The sequence below is a fragment of the Grampus griseus genome (genome assembly GCF_964374135.1).
Source record: "Grampus griseus genome assembly, chromosome: 17".
Taxonomy (NCBI): domain Eukaryota; kingdom Metazoa; phylum Chordata; class Mammalia; order Artiodactyla; family Delphinidae; genus Grampus; species Grampus griseus.
The window spans coordinates 29,068,444-29,073,816 of record NC_139011.1 but is presented as its reverse complement, the minus strand read 5'-3'; the positions used below and the strand labels follow the sequence as shown (position 1 = coordinate 29,073,816).

General features: G+C 32.5%; 1 pseudogene across 1 annotated transcript; it reads left to right on the top strand.

Moving 5' to 3' along the window:
- The first annotated feature begins 4,542 nt into the window (after positions 1–4,542).
- LOC309835570 (AP-3 complex subunit sigma-1-like) lies at positions 4,543–5,154 on the top strand (annotated as a pseudogene). The gene has a single exon. The product of its transcript is annotated as an AP-3 complex subunit sigma-1-like (transcript).
- The last annotated feature ends 219 nt before the right edge of the window (positions 5,155–5,373 follow it).

Sequence of the window (5,373 nt, the reverse complement as noted above, 5' to 3'; positions counted from 1 at the left end):
TTTTTTTTATTTGTTTTTTTTTTTCAGCTTTGAGGTATAATTGACAAATTTGTAATATATTTAAAGTGTACATTGTGATGATTTGATATATGTATATATTATGAAAAGATTTCCCCCATTTAGTTAATTATCACATCCATCACCTTAAAGCTGTTGACAAAGTACTTGGCTCCTAGTTGAATAAAAAAGGCATAAACATCACATTCATGATAAACACTAATTATTTCAAATAGGTGAAAAAAGTCATAAAGTACAAATTAACTGTGGTCGCCTCTGTAAAATGTATCTTAAAAGAACTATAATTTCTATGGTACTATTGCAGGAAGATGAGGCTATCATCCTATTCTGTGGACAGTACAAGCAAAAAGAACCATCATTCCCAAGGTAGGGAAAAAGTATGTGCTGTCCTTTTTTTTTTTTTTTAATTTTTATTGGCATATAGTTGATTTACAATTTTGTGTTAGTTTCAGGTGTACAGCAAAGTGAATCAGTTATATATATATATGTATATATATATACATATATATATATATATATATATATATATATATATATATATATATATATTCTTTTGTTAGATTCTGTTCCCATGTAGGCCATTACAGAGTACTGAGCAGAGTTCCCTGTGCTATATAGTAGGTTCTTATCAGTACTGAAATTTCTATTGTCTATTGCACCAACTGCCAACTCTCTTTTCACTTTTTGTGTTAATAAGATGACACTAACATTACTATTCACACTTCCAGCTCTCCTGCCCATTTTTTAAGCCTCAATTTCTGTATTTTTGCAGTGTCAAGCTTTATCATATTTATATTTTGTTCTGCAAGGATTCAAATTCAAGAGACCTGGGTTAAAATCATATTTCTATTATATATAAGCTATATAATATAATTTCACTAGGCCTCAGTGGCGAGTATGTGACTTTTTCATTTTCCTTAAAGGTGCCTTTTGATGAACAGGTTTCTAATTTTGATAAAGTCCAGTATATCATTTTTTTCTTTTATGGTTATTGCTTTTTTAGACACCAAGAAATCTCTGCCTACTGCATGATTACAAAGATATTCTTTATGCTTCCTTCTATGGATTTTATAGTTTCGGCTTTTATTTTTAGATTTTCAGTCCAACTCAGGTTAATTTTTAAATATGTTGTGATGTACATGTCAGGATACATCTAGCACCATTTTTTGAAAATATTTTCTTTTCCCCATTGAATTTCTGGCATCCTTTTCAGTTAGCTGAAGTTATGGAGGTGGGCCTAATTCTCGATTCTCTCCTCTGTTCAAGTTGCTGTAGTTTTATATTAAGTCTTAAAATCAGGTAATCTAAGTCTTCCAAGTTGTTTTCTTTTTTTTTTAATAACTGATTCATTTCATTGTACAGCAGAAACTAACACAACATTGTAAAGCAACTATACCCCAATTAAAAAAAAACAAAAACTTGTTTTCTTTTTCAAGATTATCTTGGCCATTCTAGTCCTTTGTATATCCATATAACATTTCATGTTACACTATCAATTTACAACAACAACAACAAAAAAGCATTAAGAGTTGGAAGTACATTGATTCTATAGATCAATTTTGGCTGAAATGACATTTTTATAATATTGTCCTGCAACAAAGTATGGTGTATCTTATTCATTTAGGTCTGTCTTTCTTTCTACAATTTTGTGACTTTGAAATTAGAGATATTTTATACCTTTCCTTAAATTTATTCTTAGGTATTTAATGTTTTTTGACAGTATTATAAAAGATATTTATTTTTAAATGTTACCTTCCAATTGTCTGTTGAAACAATATAGGAATACTGACTTTATATCCTACAACTTTGCTGAATTTACTTATTGACCCTAATAGATTTTTGAAGAACTGTGTAGAATCATGTTGTCTGTGAATAAAGACAGTTTCATTTTACCTTTTCCAATATTTATTCCCCATTACCCATTTCTTTATATGTTATATCCATCTTTTCTTGTAGACTTTTCAACATATTTATCACAGTTATTTTAAAGTCTTTCTCTGCCAAATCTAACACCTATGTCCTTTGTTGGTCTCTTTCTATTGACTATAAGTCACATTTTCCCATTTCTAGTAATTTTTTATTGTTATGCTGAGGGTAATACATTGCAGAATCTCTGAATCTTCCTCTGAAAAGTGTTGTTCTAGCAAGTAGTTAAATTACAGACAGGTTGCCTTCAACTTGGGGAGGCTTGGTTTTTATTTTGTTAGGGCAGCTCTATGTTTTAGTTTTGTGATGTAGTCTTTATTCCTAACTTTATGGAAAGCCCAAGGTGTTTATCAAGCCCTTCTAACTTAGTTGGATTTAATCTCCAAAGTGTGTCTTACCTGTGGTAGAGAGCAGCTAAAATCTCTGCTTAGTTCTTGGAGCCTTCCCCAGATGTTACTTTCAGCTAGGTTCCTTAGATTCTCACTGGCACGTTCATAGTTGAGGCAGTAAGCCAACGTTTTGAGGGGAGCTTAGATACAGATTTTGTGTCTTCTCACCCAGAAGCTCCTTCCTTTTGGGGATTTCCCCCTAGATTTTTAGTTGTTCAGGCAGTCCCAAACTCAGTTCTCTAAATTCTTAGACCAGTAGGATTGTGGCTTTCTTTTAGAGTTCTGTCTTCCCATGCTGCACAGGCTGAAGAGTGAGGAGCGCTATTTTTATAGATACTACTCTATTTATAATTAAATATATATATATATAGGAAATCTGATGGGAATATATTTCCAACCTTTACAAAGTTTACCAAACTTTTCCCATTTCCTAAATGAATCTTTTCTCTCCCAAATCTGATCAAATAATTTGTAAGTCTTTTATTTTTCCTTTCTGTTCTCATCATCATAACTAGATCATGCTTCTTAAATTCTTCATTTATATTCATAATTATCAAAAATTGGATCTCCTTTACTACTGGTGTCATAGAAGTAGAATGGGATGGAGGATCAGGAGACCACTGCTTTTTCACCAATCAGCTGTGTCATATGAGAATTAGGGAGCCATTAAACCATTCTGTTCTTCAATTTCCTATTTGAACAAAAGCTAAGAATGAACTAACTAACATCAAAAGACAATTCTAATCAGAGTCTATATACATACACACACACATATATAATATAGACAAATTATTTTGAACTTCTCTGAATTTCAAAAGAACTCTAAATTTTTTTTAAAAAAGATTTTTTAATATCTTATTAATCAATATATCACACCACCAATATAAGTAACACCTTACTTAAGTAAGAAAATTGCCAAAATATAAGAACATTTTTTGTATTTTCCCCCTGGATCTTTTAAGGCTAGAGTAGGCAAAATAATCATTCTTTTTAAATGATAAATGTGAATGGTGTTTGATAACTTCTTAAAATGATTTTATATATATATAGTTCCTAAAAATGAAATATTTTCTTTTTTATTGTGAATTGAGGGTATCATATATAAATATTTTCTACTTTTTTATTGAGAATTGAGGATATATATATATATATATTTCATTTTTAAGAACTATTTAATCATTAAAGTTTTGAAAAATATGCCAGAAAAGCCAAGTACTGTCTTTAGTAGGAAGCTCTATTATAAACATCTATAAATCATTTTTTACAACGTGCTTGATTTTAAGGAAAATCATAATAATATCACAACATTTGTAAACAAATTTGTACAGAAATACTGTCTTATCAATGTGTGACCAAACAAAATAATGGGACTCACATATTTGACATTTCACTGGATTCAACTCAATTCAAGCTAAATATCAAAGAAATATGTGGCAGTGTAGACTTAAAAATTAATATTGAACAATGTTTCTAGGAACCCTGCAAATTATTAAATATTACCTCACTTTGTGTCTATCTTTTTAATCTATTTCATCAGGAACTACTGATAGGAATATTACACTTTTAGTTAGACAGTCCATGTCCCTAGGGCTTTTGCCCTCCCTCTCCACACACAGATGCAGACAATTTCAATGCATCTATACGTTCATTCTTCACCTCGCTTTAGAGTACCATTTACATCATTTGTTCAAAATGGTAAGCTCTTTGTAAAAGCCAACTGCCTTCCTCTTGCTTTTCATCAGAGAAGAGGATAACATCAAAATTATTAGACAAGATTGGGCACATTCAGGGTGGTGTGGCCATAGACAATATCAAAATTATAATTATGAAGAATCTTAAGCTAGCTAGCTAGCTGTTTCTTTTTCCGTTCTTAATTTCTTTATATTTAAAATTTTTATATAAGATACACATGCACATAGTAAACTTAAAGAGTTAAGTGATTCTTTGAAGCAACACTTCCCTCTCCCTTACTGCTCCTCTATTTTCTAATTCCCAGAAGCAATCATTTTATTTCTTTTCACTATTTAAAATTTACCTGAATAGTTCTAAATAACTTGGCTTTATCGCTACATCGTGTAGATTTTATCTCGTGTCATCTCTGTCCAGATGAGTATTTAGCATATGTTTTTGTTTAAAACTGTTCACCCGGTGGGGAAGGATCGCCAGCGAGATCCCGAGGCGAGGCTCGCGCGCCTGCCCCCACCCTGGCCCCCAGCTCCCACCCGGTCGGCCCTGCTCAGCCATGATCAAGGCGATCCTCATCTTTAACAAACAAGGGAAGCCGCGGCTCTCCAAGTTCTACCAGCCCTACAGTGAAGATACACAACAGCAAATCATCAGGGAGACATTCCATTTGGTATCTAAGAGAGATGAAAATGCTGTAATTTCCTAGAAGAAGGATTATTAATTGCAGGATCTGACAACAAACTGATTTATAGACATTATGCAACATTATATTTTGTCTTCTGTGTGGATTCTTCAGAAAGTGAACTTGGCATTTTAGATCTAATTCAAGTATTTGTGGAAACATTAGACAAGTGTTTTGAAAACGTCTGTGAACTGGATTTAATTTTCCATGTAGACAAGGTTCACAATATTCTTGCAGACATGGTGATGTGGGGGGAATGGTATTGGAGACCAACATGAATGAGACTGTTAAACAAATTGATGCACAAAATAAACTAGAGAAATCTGAGGCTGGCTTAGCGGGAGCTCCAGCCAGTGCTGTATCAGCTGTAACGAATATGAATCTTCCTGAGATCCCAAGAAATATTAACATTTGTGACATCAGCATAAAAGTGCCAAACCTGCCCTCTTTTAAATAAAAAATTTAAAAGGCCACTCCCAGGTAAAATCCAGGGAAAAAGTTGTCTAAGTTTACCATGCAGTTGTTTACCAAAAATAGAGGAGGAGAGTCAACTTTCGCTCTTGGATTTAAGTCAAGGTACTGTAAAGAAGTTATGTAAAGGCGGTATGGAAGTTCATTGTTGCTTTTCTTGCTCAGTGATTTTGAAGAAATTGAGTACTTAGTGTGATTTTT